Here is a 15,846-nt window from a genome sequence, read left to right as displayed (position 1 = left end):
TCGCCAACCAATCGCAGTGAGACAAACTAGCATCGCCTAATTATCAAACTATTTTCTACACAGTTTGTCCTTATTTGTGTCTTGGTGAGACCCCCATTCACACCTATTGACAATTTGTAGTCTAATCCATAACGCTCATGTTTTTGGAACGTGGGACGAAGCCGCAGAACCGTGAGGCGAATGTGCTAACTAGTCGGATGCCGTGACGCCCTCTTGCCTTGTTAATAAATCGAAATATTGTCAATGACTCCCACACAAAATAAATCAAACACTAAAACTGGGGTCCATTCTTATGCAGTACCAGTATTACTACTAATGCTACAATACAACTCATTCCAAAATAAGCCTTTAATTGTGCTTCAAAGGATTAAACCGTGGTGCTCTTGGAACAGCTGATTGATATTCATTTTTGTTTTAGTCTTTTAGTCATTTTTTTCATCTTGTTTTAGCATTTTATTCTTCCACAAAACAAGCTTTAGGGATTTATTTCTGAAATCCTTCACAGGAAGAAAAAGGCATCATTGACAGAATATGCACTCATTTGTGTGTTACGCAAGAGGCATTGTGGGATGTTCTCGTTTTGGAAGCGAGTAGCCGTCATCAAACCCCACCCAAAAACGGGGGAAATTTGTTGGAAAACATTGGGAGCCAGCCGTTCATTTATTTTCAACAAGTCGCATGAGCTGCAATTAAACAGATGCCACTAAAAGCAGTTTGCCCCCGCCGCAAAAGAGCAGCTGCGAGCACGAGCTCCATGTGGTCACCTGTGGTTCGAACCACACAGTACCAAGCCCATTAAGAAATGATTGAACCTCTTTTTTTTTTTTTTTTTTTTTTAAGTGAATACATACACGTGGAAAACGCTGCGGATGAAGGCAATGGAGAGAAAAGGTGCCGGGGAGCACACACGGTGACGCAGTGTTGACGTGACCTCTGCACAGGAAGTGAGGAAACAAACTGATTGTGATTGACAACAGGAAAAAAAACTTGTTTCCCCCACTCCCAATATCAGTCGGTATCGTCTCCGCAATTGCGTCACTGGCTTTTCATCGGCGAGCCTACACCCACCCTGACACGTTTGGACACATTTCACAGGTCCCGACTCTGGCCTTAAATGTAGACACTCACTCCAGGCGGAGATCCAATATGAGAGCTGTATTAAAAAGGTTACAATTTCCTGAAATAGCACTGAAGAACACCGCTGTCCGCCAAGCTTGCTAACAAAAATGGAGTGCTGTATTTGTGTCTGAATAATGGGCCAGTAGATGACATTCGCCCGACTTCTATTCCCACTCAGTAACGGTGCGAATGTGAGAGCGAGCGTTCGTCTGTCCCCATGCGTATGTGCCCTGCGATTGCCTGGCAAGCAATCCAGGGTGTAGTGGGCCTTTCGCGTGGGATGCTTAGCCACATCCTGTTTGGCACGACCTAAAACTTTGAGCGGGTTCTCCCAGCTGAATCCAATTTATCCGTTAGTGGAAACGAAGCCATTAGTATCACCATGGCAACCCGATACCCCTATCAAAAACAAAAACAAAATCCATAAATCCCAAAGAACAGCGGTTGTGTTTAGTGTTATATGGTTGATAACTGTCTGTTTCCTTTTTTGGATCTCATTATTAGATCAGAGTCAATAATTATGCCTTTGTTATCTTCTTGTCTCCTCTATCCTCTCGCAATCAATGCATTGTCATTTTCCCCCCAATTTTTTGCTTTTTTCAAACTATGGGTTTCATTGATTTTTGTTGGCTAAATTGTTAAATAAATAAAGATGACTTCCCTACTGGCTTTACCCTTCTGTAGTCAAAGTAGTGTCCCACTTTTTTTGCGTGCCACTGCTCTGTCCCCAAATACAGTATACAGTATAATGTGCCCTTTAAAGTGAATTCAGAGAGATGTTTCCAAATACATTATACATCACACAACTGTTGATAGTCCTCGTTGACACGGGACTGCGGTGGCTTCAATGTTTTGGCAAACGCTGAACAAGCTTATCTCAAATGTAATGTTTCTGTTGAAATATGTGACTAATGGTATCAAGGATGACACACAAGCCACCTGCCATTGTGACAATCTCAGTGTCCAATTACGGCAACGATGCGTTTGTGGTCACAGGAAGGAAAACACAGAAATCCGGCACCCAAAAACTAACGTGTGAAACACAATAATTGGCCCCTTAGTTCCGTGGGGAATTATGTCAAACCGCCACCACTCATTAAAAAGTAAACAAGACGGAATTCCATCGCACAATTGTAATGTCTAGGTTTAGGACACAGCGCACCGCAAGCTGTGAGGTCAGAAAGCGGAGGGGAGGAAAAACTGAATAAATATTTGCTGCTAAAGGACTCGAAACAGCTTGTAAACCTTTGGGATTGTGAATATTTACCGTGCAAATACAAGACAAATCTTGTGTTATTATAACATGTAGCAGATGTTAATTTTAAATATTGATGTGATTTTTAATAAGCATCCCTCATTTGCAACCCTTTCAGAACGATTAGTTCCACCGCTGCGTCTTCTAGCAAGCAAATGTTTAAAGCGGGGTACACACATACCGATAATCGGTCTGTATTTGAGCATTGCCCTCCCCTTCAGATCAAAGTCGACAAAGGCCCGGCGGAAAGATGATCCTGAGTGACTGTCGGTCCTCCCCAGTCTGATCGGAAAACGGTCAGGCCGACAATCGTTAACTGTTAAAGGTAAAAGTGTGTCGAACTCGAATGCACTACACACGAAAAAGCACTCAGAATACCCATGACGATAATTTTGTTGTCATGTATCGGGTCTCTCAGTTTAAACAAAAAACAATCGGTTAACACGTTAAAATCAGCTCGTGTGGACCCTTACCGATTTGCCGTATCGCATTTTGTTTGTTAGCTATCAAGGTCTTTAACGAAGGATAATGTTAGAGGCTACGGATCAAAGGAGTTCCACTTCCAAATGTGCACTGTTACATTTCCACCACACTGACTCAAATAGTTCAAAGTGGAAAAAAACTTAAAACTATAATCAGCAGCTTTGTCACCAAAATGTTCCTCCCATATAGTCCAAATGCTGCCCCGACAAGGACTTATGGAAGGTTGCGTTGTTAATGGAATTCACTTGAAACCCCTTCGCAGAGGTTTTACATCTTGAAGCTGTCATTTTCCACTTCCCAAGAACCAAGACAGGAAAGTCTGACTGTTGACATTTTGGTAGTCAAGCTTGATGGAGGAACACCCAGTGACTCACACGGGTTCCGAGGTGAGGCTTTTGCAAGCTGGTTTGGTGTCGATATGGCAACGGCGCAAGGCCTCAACCTCCTGCCAGAGTGGCGGAGATGCCGCTCTTCGTCCACGTATTGTGCATTATGAGCTATTACAACCGTCGAGGTTTGGAACGGGCACCAGCGCGATTTAGTTGGAGAGTTAGCGAGCCAGTAAATCGGTTATGAAGCTGTGTCGGATGGCTGAACGTGGGCCACGTTTGGGCGAGTGTAAGCAGTGAATTTGCAGGGGAGGAGTCGCTGTGTGTGTGTGTGTGTGCGGAGGGGGAGTGATTCACAGAAGTGTGAAGACAGAACCGTAACTTATAACTGCATGATGTCACCGTTCCCTATTTTTTGATTATTTTCAACAGAGTTATGCCTTAAAAATATAACTCCCCGGGAGGTGCATCGACGTTGAATCGACACCGTTTAAGTCATTGCTAGCCGGCAATGTCAAAATGAAAAATGCAGAGAAACAAAAAAGTGACAAAACTGTTGAGTTACGTCCTGTCCTGTTATGATAACATTGTTTCACTCGAACGCAAAAGTTGAACCTTTGAAATGAATTCATGAAGAAAAATCTCAATTGGAAAAAAAAGCAGACTCCGTAGCTTAACTAGTCTGTAAAAAATAAAAATAAGGATCACATTACATAGCAGCATGTTTATGTAACTGGTGAGGCTTAAAGATTCAAACATTTTCAGTGAACAGTTAAAACTCATAGTCAGTGGTGGTTTGTAATGCACTCCATTAAAAAATTTACTTTTCAGAGTCGTTTTCATGCAACATAGTTTGTCCTCGAATATGTTTTTTCTCGCTACTTGTATTTTTCTTATCTATTATTGCTTGCTTGCTTGTCTGTTTTGTTTGGCAGAGTGACTTGCGACTCAGTTTCACCAATTCAACAGAGGCCGCTGGCCTCGCGTTCAATCTGTTTACCTGGCAGGCCACGAAAACAAACAGCTCCATCATGCGCAGTAATCGGTCTGCCTAAAAATGTCCACATTTCAGCCTACAAGAACTCCACATCAAATTTGAGAAAAGACATTCCAGTTTTCTATGTAATCTTCGCCTGGTGAGCAGACATTGCTGTTTTATGTGTGGAAACTAAGAAAGTTAATGTAAGACCATTTATTGTGGCCGACTTTGCCTTGATTTATATCCTTTTTTTAAAAATATATATTTTATTTATTCTCGTTTTAGTTAGCGATATTATTGAGCACTATTTGAAGTTGCACTTTCCTATTTATTTTTTTCTCTCTGTCTGACATACATACTCCGATTAAAATAATAAATTTGAATTTACGCAGCAATTACCCAGTACTAGAGTAGTTTTCTACTGAGTACAAGTAATACTTGAGTACAACATTTGGCTACCTACTTCTGCCGATAGTATGACGCTAATGAATGCGCTGATTTAATTCTAAACTTGCTATCTTAGATTCAAAAGCCTGCAAAAGAATTGCCTGTAATATGTCAACTTACATAATTTATAAACTCAATTCTAAATTCAAAAAGCATAGATAGTCAGATACCAGTTTATTATTTTGAACCATTTAATGGTGGGGGTGAGTGACCATATCAATTTCACACATAAATTTGACCACAAATAGGTACAACAACAATAACCTGTCAGCAATTACAAAACAAAATAAGACTTTAAATAAATGAACACTACCATTGGGCAACCCCGGATGTCACACGGCTGCCACCTGCTGGCCATGTAAGGCAGCACATCAACACAGCTGCGTCGCGCTTCCCTCCACAATGTAACCGATTTCAAATGGTGCTAGACATGATGGCAACTCTGAACACCAGAGGAAAACGGTCATCCTTGGTGAGGTCACGCAACTTTGCCGTCGATGCCCGCTGATGTGTGTTCCTGCTCAAGAACACCGATTTCAAATGGTGCTAGATGGGATTTTAGACTCTAAAACACCCTCTGAAACCGGTTCCCTGGGGAGGAAGCCTCGTCTGAGTGGGCCTGAGGCCCGCCATCTGCAAAACAAACAAAATTAGACTTTTAAAAAAAATAATAATAATAATTTAAATCACTGTTACGTTGGAAGCTGGCACGGTGTACTACTGGTTAGCACATCTGCCTTGCAGTTCTGGGGACCTGGGTTCAAATCTGGCTTCAAACACAAATTTACTTAAATCAATTTTAGTGCATAATTTACGTGTCATGGTGAACGCGATAGCTTCACCATGCTAGCCCCCACCGAGCACAATAAAAATCAACAGAACGACAAGTACCAATTTGTTGTGTGAAAATGTCTTCAAGAATCTTTGCCGGCATAGCTGCCGGTACCATATTTTTAATTTTAATTTTTAAAAATTTTTTTTAATTGTATTTTTTATAACCAGCTCCAAGCTAGGTTAAAAAAGTTGTTTCCATGTCAAAAAGTCACCCATCGTCCCTGCTTTCGTCGCTGCTTAGGAACGACTGGAGCAATGATGAGTGTTATGCTAACTTGTTCTGCACGACCAGCGCCTGGTTAGCAACCGCGGATAAACACTGTGGTACAGTACAGTTTGTAAGTCGTCTCAACCCTGTTACAGCGGACCGTAACCAACTATGAACAGCAAAAAAAATAGATTCATAAAAACAATGCTCTACTAAAAGTGTTGAAACATTACTCAGACATAAAATCATGAAACATTACAATAATAGATAACATTCTGAGTGGGTACAGGCACTAGCAATACTACTTTTTTTTTCTTTTCTTCTTCTTCTAAGAATCTTAATCTTTTTCCAGTGTGTTGACACAGCCTGTTGTTTGAGTCCCGGCGTTCCTTCTGAAGTGGGTCAGATGCGGAAAGATTGCACGACTTCCAAAAGTGGCACAAGCGAGCGCAACTGCGCCGTGATGAAGCACAGCCAACTTTGGACATAAATAGTATACAGTACAGGTCCACAGAAAAACCGATGTCCTTTTCACAGGTCTGCACCTTGTTCCAAGGCCTAATTCAAAATCAAATTTGCATGAAACGTCGTTCAAAAGTCTTGTTTTACATTTAAGGCAAAGCCGGGTACGAGATTTCATTCCCCTTGCAGTCATCCTGCTGACTATGACAAAGCAACTTAATCCAAAAACCTTAGTGTGTCTTTCGGAGACAATTTGACTCGTCAATCTGGGACTAATCCTCACTCCGTTGTGCTTTATCTTCTAAAACAACTGTTGTCACGCTGTTTAGTGTTTCTGTCATTTTGTTGTTGTTGTTGTTTTTTTTTTTACTTTTAAGGCCACAACACCGCTTCCTTTCTTCTGTTTTGAGTCCACTCCTCCCTGTGGCGCACTGCATTTGGGATGGACAGTCTTTACCTTCCATCCATCCATCCATCCATTTTCTGAGCCGCTTCTCCTCACTAGGGTCGCGGGCGTGCTGGAGCCTATCCCAGCTGTCATCGGGCAGGAGGCGGGGTACACCCTGAACTGGCTGCCAGCCAATCGCAGGGCACATACAAACTAACGACCAGTCGCACGCACATTCACACCTATGGGCAATTTAGAGTCTTCAATTAATGCATGTTTTTGGGATGTGGGAGGAAACCGGAGTGCCCGGAGAAAACCCACGCAGGCACGGGGAGAACATGTAAACTCCACACAGGCGGGACCGGGGATTGAACCCAGGTCCTCAGAACTGTGAGGCTGACGCTCTAACCAGTTGGCCACCGTGCCGCCCAGTCTTTACCAGTAAATCCTAATTAATCACATGCATTGTCACCGTATTGAATCACATTCGAATCGGTGACGATGCTTTGCACACCTAATGCCTGGTTATGTGCATGTGTGTATGTGTGTGTGTGTGTGTGTGTGTGTGTGTGTGTCTACGTATAAACAGAGTAGGTGGTTAATCCTCTTACAGATTAGAGGTCCTAATTTATCAGGCATGAGAGAGGCAAACTCATCGGGCTAATGTATTTCTAAATCGAAACGGTTTGTGCCGTCAAGTTCAGCGGGCCGTTCCCAACCCTCAAAGAACAATCAACAATAATGCAACCCATAATTATTAGACTCTAATGTACCTTCGTGCTGAAAAGGTACAGGTAAAGCTATAAAGATCAAGGGAACAAAAGCAGACTCCTTCTGTAATGTTAATTTATCAGGAACATAAATTGTGTTCCCGGGTCAATTTGACCCGCGACATGTTTAATTATTTAATTATTTTTCTCAATGTCTTTATGTCTCAAAAGTGTTCTCTGTAAATTGACTGTCTGTTGTCGTGCTAGAGCGGCTCCAACTACCAGAGACAAATTCCTTGTGTGTTTTTTGGAAAATACTTGGCAAATAAAGATGATTCTGATTCTGATTTGTAGATCTAGAGAAAGCCTAGGACAGAGTACCCAGAGAGGAACTGTGATACTGCATGCAGAGGTCTGGAGTGGCAGAGAAGTATGTTTGAATATTACAGTGGTTAGGTGTGACAGAGGAGTTTAGGGTGGAGGTGGGAGTGCATCAGGGATCGGCCCTGTGCCCCTTCCTCTTTGCAGTGGTGAGGGATAGGCTGACAGATGAGGTTAGACTGGAGTACCTGTGGATCATGATGTTCGCAGATGAGATTGTGATATGCAGTGAAAGCAGGGAGCAGGTGGAGGAACAGTTAGAAAGATGGAGGCATGCACTGGAAAGCAGAGGAATGAAGATTAGCCGAAGTAAAACACAATATATGTACATGAATGAGAGGGGTCGTGGGGGAAGAGTGAGGCTGCAGGGAGAAGAGGTAGCAAGGGTGGAGGACTTTAAATACTTGGGGTCAACAGTCCAGAGCAATGGTGAGTGTGGTAAGGAAGTGAAGAAACGTCACGTCCGGAGGAGAGAGAATGAGTATATTGGGAGAGGGATGATGAGTATGGAGCTGCCAGGCAAGAGAGCTAGAGGAAGACCAAAGAGAAGGTTGATGGATGTCGTGAGGGAAGACATGAGGGCAGTTGGTGTCAGAAAGGAGGATGCAGGAGATAGGCTTACGTGGAAAAGGGTGACACGCTGTGGCGACCCCGAACAGCACAAACTGAAAGGGGAAAATCTCAGCTGACTCTGGGCGATAGGCGGGGTGCACCCTGCTCGCCGGTCAATCGGAGGGTACTTAGAAACAAACAACCAGTCGCACTCACATTCACACCTTCGGGTAATTTAGAGTCTTCAATTAACCTACCACGCGTGTTTTGGGGATGTGGGAGGAAACCGGAGAAAACGCATGCAGGCACGGCCGGATTTGAACCCTGATCCTCAGAACTGTGAGGCAGATGTGCTAACCAGTCGCCTACTGTGCAGCCCTACACAATACATGTACATCTTATCTTTAAGAAGTCTTTGCTTTTACACATTTTTTATAACCTTTTTAATTGAATCATTTAAGTAGTTTTTTTTTTCTTATGTTCAAGCGCAGTGTTAATGTTCAAAGTGCATACTGTTATAGTGTCTTACAGTAATAAGTACACTTTTTAGAAAAGAAAACTGCCTCATTTTGGATGAACACTTAGGCCTAATATGTTATTGTATTTTAATGTTTGTCATTATGGTGGTGAGTGCTATATTTTTTTTCTTTTTCGGTAAACAATGGCATGCATAAAAAATCTCCAGGTGGTCACTTCCAAATCCAGCATACGGCACTGTGAACCTTCAATCGCAAAATCAGAATCAGAATCCTCTTTATTTGCAAAGTATGCCGAAAACAAGGAATTCACAAGGAATTTGTCACCGGTAGTGGGAGCCGCTCTAGTACGACAACAGACAGCCAATATTTTTGAGACATACAAACACAGTACGGAGAGTCACTGAGCAATGAAAGGTTACTAATGGGTATGAATAATTGTTTCATAATTTGAAAATTGCAGTCTTTAGTTTAATTACCTCTGTGTGCCCTGTGTGTCTTCCTGCCAAAGGTGTACAGTGTAATATATCAGAACAGCATAGAATGAAGACTCTGCCTCTTATCCATCCATTTTTCGACTGCTAAACCTGTTCTGGGTCCCGGCGGGGGCTCGAGCCGATCCCGGATCACTTAAGGCAAAAGGTACTACACCCTTAAATGGTTTCCAGTCTGCTACGCGAGTAATGCCTCTGTCTTCCTGTGAGCTAGCTCCAAGTGGAATTTCAATTCTGCTGTCTGTGCAAATTGGTATTATCGTTAAAAAAACAAAAAAAACAATCGATTGGTGCTTCTTTAATTCTTTAAGGTTCTTCTTCTTCTTCTTTTGCTTTCGGCTTGTCCCTTTTCCATGTAAGCCTATCTCCTGACTTCCTCCTCTGGAACACCAACTTCCCTCATGTCTTCTTCTTCTTCTTCGACTTCGACCCACAGTAGCTGAATTTCATATTTTGACTAATAATTAATCTCCAATTATTGTTCAGTGAGGTGCTGAGATGCTTTCTGCACACTTACGGTCATTTTGGCAAGTCTGTTAGCTGCTATTGATACCTACGAACAAACGGCGCCTCACTTGTCTATTAATACATCATCATCATCATCACGGTCGAGTGCAGCCCCGGTTTAATTTTAGCATCTCTCGCCTCCAATTCTACAATCTTGGGTCGCTCGCTTAAGCTTTCACGAGTGCTGCAGGTGGCTTTAAACAGCCATCAGAATAGGTTGCGCTTGTTGCAAATGTTTTTTTTTTTTTTTTTTACTTTTCATGCTCGACAACAGCAACGTCCCTCCGGGGAGCCGCATGTGACGACACAACACTTAGCGAGGGCGCTGGTTGTTAATTTAGCGCAAGAGACTGCACCCCTCCCTTCAAAGAGCAGCAAAACAACTATTGAGGTCACGCTTCCTTATCCGCGGAAGTGGGTCACTTGTTGCACTGGTTGGCCTCGGAAAGGACATTTGGGCCGCAGATGACACAGCATTCAGGTCCTATAAAAAAAGCCATTAACTATTACTAGCAATGAGCTTTGTCTTTGTCTTGGATGACCACAAATCACATTTCCCTCAGGGGTAAGGTCCACGTCCACTTATCTTTCGCCTGTAACAGCCCCCCCCCAAGCAAATCCATTTCTGAGCATCTCATTTTTACCTTAAAGGAGATTTGAGGAAGCACTTCAATCTCAACACTCTCGGACGGGTCAGCGGCAGGTGATCAAGCACACCTCCCTGGGCTGAATGGGATGAGCTGGAAGGGCCTCCGTGTCAACAGATTTGTCAGAGTGACCTATTGTCACACAGGCGAGAGGGCAGATTAATTGAAACAGCTTGAGTGAAAATATTTACCGACGTCCCTCGATTAGATGTTACGTCACTATTAGTCATTCATTCAATGACTCCGTTTTCCAGGTAGTCACTGTAATGACCTCAATTTATAAATGAGATCTTTCGCACAGAGGCATTCAATTAAATCAACTACTAGAGCTACGAACAAATCCGCGGTGATTCGAATTCAAATTTGCATTTGACTCAAAATTAAGTTAAAAAATGTTATTTTGACAAGAACTGCAGCGTTGCAAAGCCGCATTTCCGCTGTTTACGGCCACCGCTATTTTGACTCACTGCACACGCGGCTATTTCTAGCTGTACAGTAACAACTGTTGCCGATCACCTGGATCATGGAGCAGTCTCCCCCAAGATAGTAACCTCCGTGGAACGAGGCGCCCGATGGCCGTGCCCGAGGAGCTGCATGGATGTTCATGACAGACTGTGACCGACAGATGACTTGGATAAAGTTGCGCAAGATTCATTCAACACATTGTGGCAGAGGATTGATGAGAGCTAGCCAGCTACTGCTAGCTAGCAGCTAAACTAACCTGCTGGCTTGTTGAAGCAGATGCTCCCAGCTAGCCAGCGCAAATCTACGCATCGTATTGCACCGAGAGCGGCGAAAAACTGACCACGGCCACGATGCGGCGAGGGATCCTCGTTAAAGTAAGCCATTTTGAAAAAAGCGTTTTAGCGGCTACTTTTTCCGGAGGGAAAAGCGTTTATTACCATTACGCGCCAGCCAAAATGTATCAACGTGCACTGTCTTTTTTGTGGTAGTGTGGCAAAATCTGTGACCCAAAAAAAAAGACTGCGACCAGGACATAACCAGGGGGCTATAGGTAGTTTTCAAACTGAACTTTTTCATTTGTTGGACAATGATGTCTTTATTTTGGAAGAGTAGAAGGAGTAATGATTTGCTAGTCATTTGTCACTGTCAATGCAAATAGCTAATGGGGATTTAGACAGTGAGTCCAAGCGCTATTAACTACCATTTGAGCATGTTGCTAACCAAAACAGCTGCACCTACCGATGCACATAAACAATGTTGGATGGATTAAAGTGTGGCCTCCTACCGCATGTTGGGTTAAGTTATGTTTGGTGGCATTGTTATCAACTATCGCTATCACTTTATCTTAGGTCCGCAGCACACCGAGCAACGCTGGCGAACGGGAATGAAAAAATTCGTTTGTGACTCTTTGTCACACGTCAAGCAGTTGAGCACAGCGCATTTACTGGTGCGCTGCAACGGTAAATATTGCAACCCTGTATGTATTTCAGTTACAATCGTGGTCAGAACAGATTAAGCTGTATACTTAAGTATTACTGTAATGTGAAACACTATAGACTGGCACAAGGTGACTGCTAGAGAGCTTTTACTTAAAACCCAAAAATGTTTGGGCTTTTTTTTCGTGAAAGCTCGTGCATTTGGCATCTACAACGTTGCAATGCCATTCAGTGGCAACTGAAATTCTAAAACTCAGCAAAACCAGTGGCCTGCGGTAGGCCCCTCATGAAAACGAGTTGTCGAAACACGCACACTGCGCAACAGTTGAGTCGGTGTCGGCCACGTTGCTCTCTGTGCGGCCATCTTGTTTCCCCTTTTTTTGTGTGCCGTTCAGTCAGTTCCTGCCGTCTTATTGTGAGCCAGGTTTGTCCAGTGTCCTAGAGGAGCCATTTGGGGCCGTTTTGAATTGCTTTTATTGTTTTATAAACAGCAGCACTGCGGTCGTGAGGAAGTCGCGATACGCCATACGTGTTGCGGCGCCTCGATTTCCGACAAAACGTTCCTTACTTTTTAGATTTGAATGGTATTTTGTGTAAAATCACCCATAGGATTGTGTGCCCGGTGGCTCCCAAAGTATGATTCACCACCCCATCATAAGCATCCACTGACTCATAGGTTCCGAATGGAAGCATCTTGCATTTGTTCGGTCTCCGTCTGTTTATTTCTCCTATGCTATCGAATGCCAGCATCCTTCTCGAAGGAGAGCCGATCGAGGGCTACTCGGCAGCGCCCCCCTGCGCTCCCACGCCGCAACCACTTTCATCATATCAAGTGCGCACTCAAAAGAAGACATTATTGTTGACCTCCTGGCAGCTTGTGACGCAGCAAAATGTTGTTGTCATCCGAAACCCGACGCGAGTTGCGTCACCACTCTCGTCGAGCCACTTTATCCATCAAATAAAAAACACACTGAATCAAAAGAATTGAAGTGGGCGCTTTAAATTGGATGGTTAAAAGTGTGTGTGTGTGTGTGTGTGGGGGGGGGGGGGGGGGGGGGGGGGGAGCAGGGTGTCGACTAGTTAGGTGTTGTGCCATTGTGAACTGCGTAATACGGACGCTCCTGTTCCACTGCGCGAGTACGCACTGTCCATCTCTTGCGCAGCATCCTATTCGGGGCTTTGCCTTCACGCCTTTTGTTTACATCGCACTGTCGAGTCAAGTTGTGACGCAGAGTTGCGTGCTCAAGTTGACGCCATGTCGCTACGTACCGGCCGCCTTGGCGGAAATTTCCCAGCGGATCTTCTTCTTCTGACGCAGTTTCATTTACCTGTTGTCAAGTCGGAGGGGAAAGCGTGTTGTTGAAAAGGCGCACGTCACGGTCACTTCTCGTCGTGTCGGTGTTACGACGACGAGCGAGGCTTTTGTATTTGTTCAAATTCACATTTTGAGCGCTTAAATAACACCTTTTATTGGGAGTACTTCGCGCAAGCATTCGGAACTACTTTTAGTGGTATTCTGGACGCGACATTACGCAGCGCGATGACGCTATCGCCGGATAATAACATCAATAATTTACGTGTTTATCGCGGAGATTATCTTACTTGTCGAGCCGCTGGGGTGTCGTCGGTCCTTCCGCCGCTCTGCGAATGGTCGGCCCGCCGCGGTCGCCCCCTTCGCCGCAGCCGTCGGCCCCGGGAGCGCAACGTTTATCTGCGGCGTATCCCACAGTAACGATTTTCCATAGCGCAAGCACCAGGCGGCCCCGCCCACAGACACTCCTCCGGACGCCGATTGGCCGAGAGCTCCGAGAAACACGTCGTCATCGCCGGAATCACATGTGGCAGACGCATGTTTACAAACATCGCACGGGTCACGTGATCACGGACGCCATTTTTTATTCTTTATTTTTTTACCGTAAAGCGCCTGTCTTTGTCGTGTTCACAACTTAGTACTTTTACATAACTATCAAAACAATGTGGCGAACGACATGGAATGTCAACAACGACAGCCATGACGTCAGTGGACGTTTTGATACATGACGTATCAACTGAAAGGTTACTTGATTAGATATACAAAAGCACAGAATTGAATGGGATCCCCTACAAAATATTTTTTTCGAAATAAATACATAATAACGCTTAGCTTGGATTGCACTGCCAGACAGGTATTCGGTTAATAATTATTTTGGATCACGGGTTCACTTTGATTACCATATTTTCTTACATGAGAGAATTATCAATGTTAAATGAATACCAAGGCACCGTGGTGGGTAGCACATCTGCCTCACTGTCAAGAGATCCTGGTTCGAATCTCCATTGAATCATCTCTGTGTGGACTTTAGATTTTCTCCAGGTACTGCTGGCTCGGGTGAGAATTAATCGATTACCCTGAATGTAAGAAGATATTTAGCACTGTCTCTTGGAGCATCGTGAAGGAGCGGTCGGCAAAAATTCATCTTGGATAGGCTCCAGTTAGTTACCCTAATAAGGACAAGCGCCATGGAAAATGGATGGAAATGAAGACCACCTGATCGTATCAATCAAAAGTGAGCATCATTAACATAGGTCAGACAGTGTATTGGATGTGTACCTCATGTGTGGCCTGTACTCCAGATGGTCTTTACATATAGAAAGAACGAACCGAGCAGGGTCACAGTGGGTTCCAGGTTTAAAATAATCCCAATGTCCCATGGATTTGAGTTTTACCAACTAAAACATCCAACATCTTCCTGAAGCTGGCCATCGTTTTGTACAACGCAATTTGGTAATTTACCTTTAAATGCTGCCTTGTTTTTAAATGTCATGAATGCAATGGCATATTTCCTCCACAATGTGGCGCTGTAAACCTCAAAATTGGTCTGTAATGAAGGCAAACTCACGCTGGTAATTGTATGCTTTTTACAAGGGGGATTTAAACAATTGTATTTGGTTCTGCTGCATGACAGAAAAATCACTCCCAGCTGCAGTTTACGGTTTTGTTGTGAGTAGCGGTAATTCCAGACCAATTTTCAAGTGCTATGATAGAGGGGCCACAAGAAAAGAACTAAAGAACATATACAGGCTGAATAATAACAAACACCATGTAAGAAATGTCAACATTTTATTTGGATCGTGCCATGACACATACGCTACAACATAAAACAAAAAAACGTCACTGTTGTGACAAAGCTACTCATCAATAAATCGTACAGGTATACTATTGAAAATGTTGTTTAGATCCCTTTTTAAACGAGGCCCCATTTGTAAGGAACATTGATTTGTGGGGTGAGCAGCTCAACTGAGTATGAGCGTTGGGAACATGTAAAATGTGCCGACGACCTTATTGCACCGTTGCGCTTGAATGTTGTGTTTACAACTTGCGACAATTCCTGGTTGAGGAGTGGAAGGCCATCCCACAGCAGTGTGTGTGTGACCAGCAGGAGGAAGAAGTGCCAGCCTGCGCTGCCATCCCACAATTAATGTTCCTTGGTAATGGGGCATTGTGTAAGAGGGACAAAAATGGGCTTTCCAACAGCATTGGCAAGAAGCACTGTTACAACCTCATAAATCATCTGCCAGACACAAATTTCCAGAGGTTTTATTTTCTGTTCATAAAGAGTGCCTTACATCGTGTCTTCTACTTACTGTGCTGTGAAACTTGGGATGCACTCTTTCTTCTCGCCTGCATGTATGCTATCTGGACCCAAAAAAAAAAAGAAAACTAAAATAAAAAACAATCACGTTAAGAACACAATAACAACATAACAATGAATAAAATGAAAACACTGAGGGCTATTGCTAGACTCAGACTACAAATACGGTTTAACTCACACAACAGTGTTGATCGATTTAACCAGAGTGCAAATTTCTCCTCAAGCTGCCTCAAATGCTGTTGATAATTGCTTGCCCGAATTAAATTGGAGTATATCAGCAGGCAACACAATTTATTGTAAAATAGTTTACAGTCGACATGGTCTGGCTACCAGAATAACGTTTTGTCTTTACACAAAAGTCGATTTACTCACCTTCTGCTCGATCATCCATTGCTGTACGGTATTAAAAATCATAGTCAGGCGAGTCGGATCGCTTAGTGGTGAGCACAGTGCACCGCTGTGTAGGTTCCGACTAGATAATATTGCAATTCTATAGTTCCTCCATGGACACTGTGTAAAATACACGAGGAAAATGATCGCCCC

The 15,846-nt window shown here is 43.6% G+C and overlaps 1 long non-coding RNA gene across 4 annotated transcripts; it reads right to left on the bottom strand.

Annotated features, from left to right (window-relative positions):
• Window positions 1-6,383: 6,383 nt before the first annotated feature.
• Window positions 6,384-13,423, bottom strand: LOC133408900 (uncharacterized). 4 transcript variants are annotated; one of them, XR_009769342.1, is made up of 2 exons: window positions 12,941-13,423; window positions 6,384-10,403 (listed from the first exon to the last, which is right to left on the bottom strand). It is a non-coding gene; the product is annotated as an uncharacterized LOC133408900 (long non-coding RNA). The 4 variants fall into 4 exon arrangements; XR_009769339.1 differs by having other exon boundaries at window positions 6,384-12,999; window positions 13,274-13,423; XR_009769340.1 differs by having other exon boundaries at window positions 6,384-10,861; window positions 13,274-13,423.
• Window positions 13,424-15,846: the final 2,423 nt, after the last annotated feature.

The sequence above is a fragment of the Phycodurus eques genome, chromosome 10 (assembly GCF_024500275.1).
Source record: "Phycodurus eques isolate BA_2022a chromosome 10, UOR_Pequ_1.1, whole genome shotgun sequence".
Lineage (NCBI taxonomy): Eukaryota > Metazoa > Chordata > Actinopteri > Syngnathiformes > Syngnathidae > Phycodurus > Phycodurus eques.
This window is presented reverse-complemented; position numbering and strand designations above follow the sequence as displayed.